The sequence below is a fragment of the Micromys minutus genome, assembly GCF_963924665.1.
Source record: "Micromys minutus genome assembly, chromosome: 2".
Taxonomy (NCBI): Eukaryota; Metazoa; Chordata; class Mammalia; order Rodentia; family Muridae; genus Micromys; species Micromys minutus.
The window spans coordinates 83,799,538-83,811,447 of record NC_137971.1 but is presented as its reverse complement, the minus strand read 5'-3'; positions in this window follow the sequence as shown (position 1 = coordinate 83,811,447).

Sequence of the window (11,910 nt, the reverse complement as noted above, 5' to 3'; positions counted from 1 at the left end):
CAGTATCTGTGTGTGTTTCAGATCCGCTTTTGGAGCCTGTAGTTCTTCGGAGAAGTAGGGGTCCTTAGGCTTCTAGTACCTTCTTTGTTTCTTAAGAAGAGCCCACTAGTGTCCCACACGTGGGTGGAGAAAAATGGGTTGGAGTCTGAGGAATGTTTGGAAGAAATGTTTGCCCCAATAGTATGAATCATTTAGTGCCAGTGGGTCTTTTGTGTTTGTCTTTGAGATAGGGAGAGAACTCTGCAGACTAGGCTTGCCTCTGAATTCAGAGATCCCTCTGCCTCTGGAGCTTTGGGATTAAAGGGGTGGGCTACCACGCCCGGCAATGCTGGGGGCTTATCTTGCCTGTGCTGTCTTGATGCAGTATTCAATTCAGTGTCCTCGAGGTTTGAGGGAGACTGGAGCCTCTGGGTTTGATCTTTGAGCCCAGGAACCTGTCCTCTGTTGGGGCTGTTTACAGGGCATCGGAGGTATTCAGGGAGTTTGGGGTTTGGTCCTTCTGCTCCCTGGCTGGTGGTGGTATAGGGAGCTGTGGTGGGAAGCCTCTGTTACTGGTTTTTCTATGGCCTCCCAACTACAAGGCTTTAGGTCGGGGTGGTGTTGGGGTATCTGCCCCTGATGCTATCTGAGTATGTGAGATGCATCTGGGAGCCCACTGAGCCCACACTTGTAATTCCTGGTCTTCCCAGTTGGAATTTGGGCAGAAAGAGGAGGTAGGCTCTGTTTTAAACTCGTTCTTAAACTGCAGCCATTCAAATGTAAAAGCTCCATTGTTATTGATACTCATGAAGAAGCTCCTAGAGGCGGCCAGACTGTCAGTTCTTAGATATGCTTGCTAACAAAGGATTTAGGATTAACTCACCTATCAGGTTTTATTGTGGAATTTGAACGAGTTAAGGTAGTCCTTGATGTGGAAACAAAGAGACTTTTTTGTTAATGGTTTAGCCTTGGAAAGAGGATGGATACTTTATCTCTGTAAGTTCCATTTTCTCCATCTGGAGTATAAACGTGTGCTTGAGGTCTTAAAACAGTTGGGTGTGGCCCAGAGGAGCCTTCTATTTGTCTGGCCGGGAAAGAGCAAAGGTCAGCTCTAGCTTTTGGCTTTAGCTTCTTAGTACTGTGAGGACCAGAGACTGGCCACTGGAAGTGAGAGCAAGGGGTCTTCTGTCTGTGGGGGAGGGGCAGGTCTGGGTGGGAAGCTGGAGGCTGCTCTGCCCCACTGGTCTCTAGACTGGCAGTCAAGAAGTTTGCCTTCAGTTCCCCCATGGCTCCTTGATGCAAATGACCATTGCTAGGATAAGGGTACCCCCAGGTAACCTTCCTGATGAATTCCACTCCCACCTTCCCATAGGGCTATCATATCACCTTGTCAGAGGTGGAGCTTTGAGATGGGGGTGGGGACAAGGGTAGTATCCATCTCTGACACATTGGTTTTAAGAGAAAAGTTTGTAATTGTTTCGCTCCATTCTTAGGTCTGTTGGTGGTTGGGGAGGGGGGGGGGTCCCCTGCTTGCCAGTTGTGTTGTGGGTTCTTGTCTTTCCCTCTGTCACAGCCAGCCCTCTTCCTGGTCTTTTTAGATGCTTGTATTGTAGAGTTTTGGTGTGACCCCAGCTTAGTTCACTATTGGGTGTCTGCAGATTAGCTTGGCAGAATGTCCTCGCCATCAGACATAAGCCCAATCCCTTCTACTATTGACCGTGTGACCCAGGCCAGGGCACTGTGTCCTCCCCTGAAAAGTAGGGGAGGCAGCAGTGCTTGTGAGTATAAGGCCCATGATCTCACAACCAGCCTTCAGGGAGCTTCTCTGTGTGTCCTTCCAACCTTGCCCAGGCTTCTGGCCCCTCCATCACAGGTCTCAGGACTGCCTGCATGGAACCTTTCCCCTTTGCTGGAGTTCCTATTCAAGTGTGCATCCTTTTCCCTCTGTCTCTGAGCTCTGGGATTACAGATGGCCAGGCCTGTCTTTTCTCCCATTTCAGTGGGTTTTTTTTTTTTTTTTTTTTTTGGTCCCTCTGTCTGTCTGCCTGCCTGTCCGTCTCTCCTTACCAAAAATGGCCATGGGGGATACATCTCTCTCTCTGTCTTAGTCAGGGTTTCTATTCCTGCACAAACATCATGACCAAAAAGCGGGAGAAAAAGGTTTATTCAGCTGACACTTCCACATCGATGTTCATCACCAAAGGGAGTCAGGACTGGAACTCAAGCAGGTCAGGAGGCAGGAGCTGATCCAGAGGCCATGGAGGGATGTCACTTACTGGCTTGCTTCTCCTGGCTTGCTCAGCCTGCTTTCTTATAGAACCCAGGTCTACCAGCCCAGGGATGGCACCACCCACAATGGGCTGGGCCCTCCCCCCTTGATCACTAGTTGAGAAAATGCCTTACATCTGGATCTCATGGAGGCATTTCCTCAACTCAGGCTCCTTTTCTCTGTGATAACTCCAGCTTGTGTCAAGTTGACACACAAAACCAGCCAGTATACTCTCTTTCTGTTTAGTGGAGTTCTTGGCTTATAGGTCACAGCACTTATAGGTCAATGTTTTTGTAAAGACGCCAACTTGTGATTTTTATCAGCCCTTGCACTTGGGAGTTTGACTAATGTTCCACTTTGGGGGCCTTGTTGATCCTGAGGAACATTGGTTTTTACCTGTGGCATGGACCGTTATGCGATTTCAAGGATTGGCATGGTGCCTCCTGGACTATTGTAGTTAGGACTGTGATCACCATCACCATGAAGCTCTGCTGCCCATTGCCTTTGCTGTCTGACTGTCTTGTTTCTATTCTGTTTTAGATTTTCAGTCATGAGAAAGTGCAGCCTAGCAGAGGTCAGGGAAAGCCCCCCTCTCTACTGCTTCGCATTTCTACTTCTCAGCAGCAGCCCTGTTCTGGCACCTTCTCCTCCAACTCTATCTTGAAGCATTTCTGGATGCCGTACAAGTACATCTATGAAGTTTCAGTATGTGTTCCTATAGCGATTGCTTTTAAGAAACACTGGGTGTGGGGTGGGTGGAGCTGGAGAGATGGCAGTGAAGTTAAGAGTACTTGCTGCTCTCTCAGGAGAGGACAAGAGTTCTGTTCCCACTACTCCTGTCTGGCTTGTAATTCCAGTTCTAGGGGGTCTGACCCCCTCTTCTGGCCTCTACAAACACTTATGCTCAGGTACATATACCCCATTACCACATGATCGAACACACACACACACACACACACACACACACACACACACACATACATATATGCCCCCACACACACTTGCATGTATAAAAGTATACCCAATCTCCTCCCCCCCCCACACACAGACACACACACACTTGCATGTATAAAAGTATACCCAATCTCCCCCCCCACACAGACACACACACACACACACACACACACACACACACACACTTGCATGTATAAAAGTACACCCAATCCCTCCCACACCTAAACATTAAAAAAATAAAAGCCTTAAACCTCACCAAGCACAATATCACAGTCACACTGACACCTTGATAACTGCTTGGCATCACCACTCAGAGCTCCTTGATTGCCTCATGAATGTTTCCTCTAGTTACATTGTTCAAATCAGGGTTCAAGCAGGACCAACAGGTCAGGCCTGGTTGCTGCTTCTTAAAACTCTGTGGGGTTGTGGGGATGCCTGGGTGGGTACAGCACTTGCCACACAAGCACCAGGACCTGAGTGGTCACAGGATCTTTAGAGGCCACAGGAAGCTGGAGGAGGAAGCACAAGTGCCTGGAAACCCAGCATTCTCATAGCGACCTGAGGGTTGGAGGCAGGAGAATCTCTAGAAGATCATAGGTCAGCTAGCCTAGAGGATATACCAGTGAGCAAGGGTCCTGCTCAGACAAGGGAGAAGGTAAGGATTGTCTGATCCTTGAACTCCTTCTGGGACATACGTGAGTGTGTGCAGGTGCCGAGGTATTGGATATTGGGAGCTTGAGTTACAGGTGGTTGTGAACTGACTTGAGTCGGATGGCCGAGGCCGCTCCAGCCCCAGTTGTTTAATTTTTTTGTTCGACGTGCACATAATGTCTGCTGTCAGATGGGAACATAATTGGCTGTGCTTGCTGACTTTACAAACGGACACTCCATATCCCGGCTCCATATCCGTATTTCACTTACTTTTTCTCGGTTAGAATGCTATTGCAAGGAGAGACTTTTGACAGCTGTTTGTTTAACCTTGCCTTTCATTTCCTTAAAAGGAAGGTAGTCCCCCCCCCTGCCCCCCAGCCCCCGGCTCCCAGTCTTCTGCTGTACCTGCCATTCTCTGTTGTTCTGTGATTTTTGTAGTCTTAGATTGTTTTGTGTACGTTCCTGTTCCTGGCTCTTTTGGGTCTCCTTTGCCATTTCCTCAGATCTGCTGGTTATCCTGTGTTTTTCTAAAGAAAAACTCTATAGTCAGCCACAGCATGTGCCCGAAGTCCCAGCACTTCTGAGACTGAGGCAGTAGGATAGCCAGGAGACCTGCCTGGGGCTATATAGTAATCCCTCCTTACCCCTAACACACTTCCAGTTTCCAAATTTAACAAGCAGTCCCCAAATTGAAGACTAACCCCCCCTTTTTTTTCCCCCACTGTGGTTATGGTTTGACTTCAAACACCAAAGCTCCTTCCCCATGTTGGCCTGGTTAAGTAGTGTCTCACCTCTTGTCTACAGAACCAAGCCCTGGGGGACATGGTGACTCTGGGTCCTGCGTTCTGCAGGTTTTATTTGAAGATGCTACTGGGGTCATTTATATACATCTGTTCAGCAAATAATTAAGTCTGTAAGTCTTCTGGTCAAAGTATTTAAATAGAATATATTTAATGTTTCAGTCACTTAAAGAATTTATCACAAATTTATTATCTTTATAAGTAAAATAATGTTGCCTTTGTAGTTCCTGGCTGGTTCCACAAGGAGCAGGTCCATTGCTTTCTACATTATGGGAATGTGCCAGCAAAGCCCTATATGTCACAAGTGAGCATTTTTGGTTTAACAAGTCTGTTACTTATTTATAGTTATTCCTGCCTCTGCTTCTTGGGAATAGTTTCAGGCCCATGTTGGTACATCACTTAGGTAGAAAAAGGTGGGGGAGGCTCATTTTTTAGAATTTTAGAAGTACTAGCTATAGTCTTTTTAGAAGTTCAGCTGGCACTTGGGCTTTCAGCTTTAGCGGATTCTTTCTTGTTTGCAAAACAAAGCCATGAACACACACAGCCTAGAACCAGTGTGAGCGAGTAATCCGAAGTTGAAGTTACCATCTTCTAGCTCCACTGGCGGGACCTCCCTGGCCTGGGAAATCATATGCATTTATTGTCCCAACAGTGCTACGGGGTTTTTCTCCACCCTTTTGCTCCACGTGTACCCAGAAATTAGGTGCAGACCCTCTTAATTCACAAGGCAAGTTTCTGCCTGGAGGGAATTTTACTTGCCACCCTGTGGCTTCCTAGCACAGTGGAAGTTACAGGAGGCACTGCTGAAAGCTGTCAAAGACCTCTGGGTAGGAGCCACTGATGTCATGTCAGTAAATCGCTGCTGCCCAGCGCCTGCCGGCCCCTGCACTCTAGGCTCCCCTGGTCACCTCTTCTCTGAGCTCTCCCATCCAGCCTGTGTTCTTGTTTTCCTCCCCCCCCCCCTGCAACCCAGCTTGTCTTGAGGTCTGTAAGCGCCTATGAAAACCATTCTTGAAACTTGTCTTGTGCTTCTTGTTCTGTCTTGGCGTTGGAGAGGACACCCCAGGATCCACGGGTTATTGGGCATGGAGTTGGGGATTTCCCCCCAGTGGACTTGTTTGTGCTGTTAAACGGATAGAGATCGTTAGAGGAGCATCCAGAAGTGCAGGTTCCAGAGCTAACCATTTTAGAGTCTATTCTTGGACAGTCCCAAGCATCTATAATGTAGATCATCTGCACCTTCTATCAAACCCTCAAAACACCCTTCATATTCACCAGAGGCTTTCTTCCTAGAAAGCCCCCCCCCTACTTTTGTGACCCACAAAGTTTAATTGGAGTTACTTGTATGAGTATGGGGGCTGTTCTTTTGCAGAATGTTGCTCTTAAGTCCGGGACTGCATGTTTGCTTGTGTGTGTGTGTGTCTAAGCATGTGTATGTATAAGTGCCTGTGTATGAAGTCCGGGACTGCATGTTTGCTTGTGTGTGTGTGTGTGTGTGTGTGTGTGTGTGTGTGTGTGTGTGTTTAAGCACGTGTATGTATAAGTGCCTGTGTATGTGCAGAAGAGAAAGAAGTCTGGTTAGTAAGGGGAGGAATTAATTTGCAGTCTTCCTGCAAACACTGCGGAGTGTTTGTTACCCATTGTTCATTGGTCAGCTGGCCTCCTGGTTTCTCCCTCAAACAATTCCATCCAGCCACGTGCTTCTGTATGTCTTGGGTATATGGAGTCTCAACCTCACATGGGTCTAAATTAAAATATTGCTCTGCTAAATCTATTTTTACATCTAGGGGAATGGTGTCTGAAAATAACCCATCCCACCTGTTATCCACTTTGGGGAGGTTGGGCTGTTGTCAAGTCACAGCCTGTGGATTAAGCTCTGGTCACCATTGCCACGTGATGTGCTTTACTTCCCCGCCTCTGCCTAATCTGGTAATCTGGTGCATGTTTATTTTGCCCTAAATAGTCATTTGTACTGTAAGAATGGAGTGTGACTTCAGGTTGGTTTTGAAGTTTCCCAGTCTTTGGGTCAGAAACATATTAAAGGCAGTATCTTATCCATGAATCACGGGATGAGTCAGTTCCTGAAACCACTACAAGCCTCATAGTTCTTGGCTACAAGTAAAAGCAGGAAATCCAGGCTTCAACGACTTCCTTTCCCAGTCCGCGCTGTAGCGGTGGGGAGGTTCTGCTGCCCGCATGGGTGTCTGAGGAACAAAGGCTCTCAAGTCAATTTGCTGAAACTGTTTATAATTTGTGGTCTCGCTCTGAATCTCGGGCTGTATTGACACTCCCTGATTTGCTGTAGAGCCCTGCAGCCCCGCCCCAAAGGCACAGACTAAGTCCCCAGAATTGCTGCAGTACACTCACGGCCCATGGTCCTCTAACCTGTGGGCTCAGGAGCAGAGTTCTTTTGTTTATTCCGCTTGTGGGGGAGAGACTGATGGCCACAGAGAAACACACAGACACAGAGAGGGAGACAGGCAGACAGACATATCCCCCCACACGCATGCACACGCGCCCCCCCCCCCTCGTGGAGTTAGCCCAACAGCCTCTCTGGCTAAGCTCTGGCCTGTATCCTGATTTTTCCTGCAGTTGACTTCCTGATGTGCATGCAGTCTTTTGTGGCTGTTCCTTTCCTTTTGCAGTGTTCCAGCCAGTCCTCCGCTTGTTTCTGGCTTGCAGAACCGAAGTGTTTTTGTGAACTATCTTGAAGGAGTGAAGGAGAAACATGGAGCAGTCGTCTCTAGGTGCCTTGGCTCTGCGACTGCAACTTGCATTTCTTTCTCAAGCAGCCTTCCCTCTGCACAGAGCCAGTGTTCATGCCGGGCAGGGACTCACTTTGTGTGTTAGTGTGCCTTAGTAAGATGCTCTTAAACTTTGGAAAGTGTTTAAATGATGAGCTTGCCTGTTTTGGAGCCTTTCGTGGTAATTGGTGTTGGTTGCAGGGGGAAAAAAGGACCCGAAGGGGACCTCTGCCCCCCTGCTAAAGGTTTTATGGAGTAGTCTGTCCTTGGAAATTCTGATTGGATTCTAAAAATAGAGTGGGTCAGCAGGCCAGTGAGAAGCCACTGAGAAAGAAAGAAAGGAAGAGAGAGAGAGAGAAGGGGGGAGCAGAGGCCAGTCATAAACCCTGTCTTTAAGTGGGGACTGTTTCCAGCTCATCCCCAGAAACCATTCTGAAAGGCCAGATGCTCTGTAAGCCCCCAGAAAGAATAAAACTGGAGCAAATGAGAAAGTTCGCCTAGATTTGTATTTTGTTTTATTTTTGGTGCTGGGAACTGGGACCCAGGGCTTACTGCTTAGCACGCCGCTGGGCGAAGGGCTTACTGCTTAGCACGCCGCTGGGCGAAGGGCTGTTTCATGCTTGTTGATTACTTGTGCGTTCAGAGTGACGGACTCTGATAGGCTTTGAGAGAGACGGGTTTATTTGAACTTAGATGTTCTGGATATCAGCCTGGTACGTGACACTACCCCCACCTGCTTCATGTTAGGTGAGGTGTGTGGAAACCATTCTGAAATCTATTTCTTTTACTCAGGAGGGGTGGGTACTATCTAACCACAGAGGGGCTTTCCCTCAGGTTGCTTGGGTACTGAACTGAGATTCAATTTGTTTTCATTACTATTGTTTTGCATTGAGCAAAAACCACCCTTTTAAATGCAGATTCAAGGCTGGGGTTAGAGATGAAATCTTTGTATTGCTTACTATCTGTGGAACCTAGTTTTTCATTGGGTCAGGGATTGATTCATTAATTAAAATCAACTTAAATGGATTTGTAAGCCTCCTGTAACAGATTATTTTATTAGCTATCTCACGGAGCGGAGCAGCCCATGATCTGTGAGGAATGTGTTTGTTTCTGGAGGTGCAGCAAAGATAGACTCTGAAAGGGTCTCTGTTTGTCAGGATGGGGCCCTGGCCTATAACCTCTTCTTCAGATTTCTTCCTATTGCAGGAAATTATTCCTGATATTGTTCCAGAGTGTTCCAGCTTTGTGTGTTCTGTATGTTTTATATATGTTGTGGGGTTTTGGTTTGTATCTTAGATATTTTCTGGTAAGTTTTGTGTGTGTTGTATGTTACACCTTGTGTGTCATATGCACTGTTTGTGAGTCATGATTGTCATGTGTGATGTGTGTGTCCCTTTCCAAAGGTTTCTAGGATCTTTGAATGTATTGGCTGGGATCTGTTTCTTCCCAGACAAGATCCCTGCTGAGAACCTTCCTCTAAGGAGACAAAGAGGAGCCAGAAATAGATCACCATTTAATAACAAATGTTCTCCTTGAACTTACAAGCTAAAAAGATGTCTCTACCTGTCTTTTGAGGGTAGAGTGAGTCCTCCTTGGACAGTTGATAAATTACAGGATTGACACCCTTACAAAACTTGGGCTGACAGCAGAGTTTGGATCCTTCAGCTGATGTCATTGATGTCGATGTTTTCACCATCACACCCAACAAGCAAATGCTCAGAGAGCCCACAGACCCAGGCTTGGACACCTGCTTCCCAAACTCTTGGGACTTAAAGCGGCATTTCCAGCTTTGATGTGCATGCAGTGGAGCTAAGGCACACACTGTTCAGGCGGATGCTACTACCTGGGGAGTTGTCCCTTGTGTTCAGAGGAGCTTGAGTGAAGCTGTGCGGCTGAGGGGCTGACAGAAGGCTTGTGCAGAAGACCGGAAAGACCTTGGGAAGGTTGGGAAGGCTGGCATTTCCTGTTTCCTGCTGTCCATCTTTCTGGAGAGATTCAGGGTCTCTGGGAGACTTTTTTTATAATGAACATGTATCCTTCCCTTCCATACCTTAGGGGAGCTGGAGTGGGTTCTGCTAATGGAGTCAAAGGCTGTTTGGTCAACAGACTTGTGGGCAAATAATATGTCTTATGGAGTGTGTTGGAAAGGCAGCTTCATTAGACAGCTGTGTCCCCAAGATGTTCTGCCTTCATCCTTGTTCTCCCATTTGATCTAAGGGACATCATTGAGGACCCCTCACCCCCAAATCTCCATAACAACCAAGGGGATTGGAACTGGCTCTGACTTGCACTGCCAGTCTCCTGCCTTCACCCTCTGCTGACTGTCAACTCTATGGATAGATTGGGTTGAGGCTGTGCAGAGTGTGGTTCCAGAGTACTTGGCGGGTTAGGAATTTTTCCAGTCTGCCTTGGGGCACCATAGAGTGTTCTGGTTAGCTGAGCATCTGGCAAACGAGGTGAGCCAGGTGTGTCATTAGACCTGAGCGTCCTGCCTGGTGGCCCCTCCCCTTGCTTCATTCCATCTCTGAGCAATATGGAAGAAATGTTCTAGAAGCCTTTGGCAAGTGCTTGCCTGTGATCAATTGTATAAGTATGCAGCGCACACGTGCCGAGGCTTCCTGTGTCAGAGCCTTTGAAATTCAGTGAGTTTTACTATTGGAGGTTTCAACTGTAAAAGTCCAGGGACTCATACAGGGAGGAGACAGATTTCCACAGTTACCATGTGTGCACGCACACGTACATGCACATGTGCGCTCGCGCACACACACACACACACACACACACACACACACACACACACACACTAACTAAATAAACGTATTACAGAACTACTGTAATTAACTGACAATGATAATAGAATATATTGAATTTGGCATGGGGTGCATGAGGGAAGTCAGTGGAGAAAATGTCACCTCTGTCAGGAGACCAGGCATCAAGTTTCATCCCTAACCTCACTCCTGCTGAGCTATATCTGGCTGGTTGGTGCTGTCTAGTATTTTAATATCTAACATTCATTCATTTCTTGTTCTTTTTTTAAAAAGATGTTTTCTCCAGTCTTTCATCATCAGGTTTGTATTTACTTACTAAATTTTAGAAATAGCTCATGCGAATACATTGCAGAAGGTCTTTTATTTGTTTGGATTAGTCACTTCCTTCACCTTTTAAAGAGATATTTTGTCTTTCTGAAGCCTATGTGTTTGTATCTCACCTTTTTTTTGTTTTTGTTTTTTGTTTTTTTTTGTTTTTTTTGGTATGACTCCCTTTTCATCCAAAAAATTCTTCAGTGTCCCTGGGCTATAAAATGAGTGTGCAGCTCAAATATTTGCTGAATACACTGAGAACGTGGTTTTCCATAAGTATTTAGTACCACGTGATAGAGTGTGGCTAGTGAGAGCTTGGCTCCTAGAACATACATGATCGGCCGTGACTGCGGTTCCAGGGGTCTGATGCCCTCTGTCTTCTGTGGGTACCTGTGTATGTGGGGTCCATATAAACTCACACACAATTTTTTTTTAATGGTAGAAATATTTTAGGACTATTTTATCTCAGTCAACAGACTGTACTTATATATGTGTTCTTGATGGGTGGGTGGAGGTCATGTAACATACACCGAGGACGGCTCGAGCTTCTGGTCCTCTTGACCCCATTATCCCTACTCCCAGTCCCGGTGATGGGGTTTACCCAGAGGGTCTGCTCAGTGATCCACGATATCCACCCAGAGCTTACTTCCTGCTAGCCTAGCACTCTACTGAGCTACGTCCCTAGCCCAAACAGCAATTTTAAAAATCAAAACCACATTCCAAGATATAATTTGGTATTCACATGCCTACAGACTTGTTCACTCTAAACCTCGGTGTTTCTGTAGGAGGTGGGCACAGTGCAGTACAGATACACCTGCGGCAGCGTACAGTAGTGAATCTGAACCAGTGACACCATGCACAGTGTCAAGTGCACGTGCTGTGTGTCTGGAACCAAGGTTGTAACAAGTGCTATGATCCATCATGGTTGAGTGCAGCTGGGAGCACTGTGGGTTTATTACATACTTGGTTTTTTAGGTTTTTTTTTTTTTTTTTTTAGTAGTTGTTCTTTCAGAAACTATTGTTGCCAGTTTTTTTTTGGTGGCCCTTCCCATTCAGTTGTTTGACTACCCCATGTTGAGTCTCAACCCACAGTTTATAAACTTTGGCCTAGGAAATTCCTGGCATGTGGATATTCCATATACGTTGGTTACCAGAGGCTCTGACCATCTAATAGACGGTTGGTGGTGTGTGTAATTGTCTGTCCTGGATACCAGTTGAGTTCCACACACCTATTGAGACCACCCTGTGGTTTTTAGCAGATACTTAAGTTTTCTGCCATTACATCAAGGGTGGTTTCAGCATGCTGACGGGATTCCTGAGGAACAGCCGGAACAGGAAGGTTATATTTTGGTTTGTGGTTCCAGTAGGCTCATGGTGGAAGGGTTAAGTGGAGTGAAGTCGACCACCTCCTGGTGGCCAGGAAGTAGAGATTA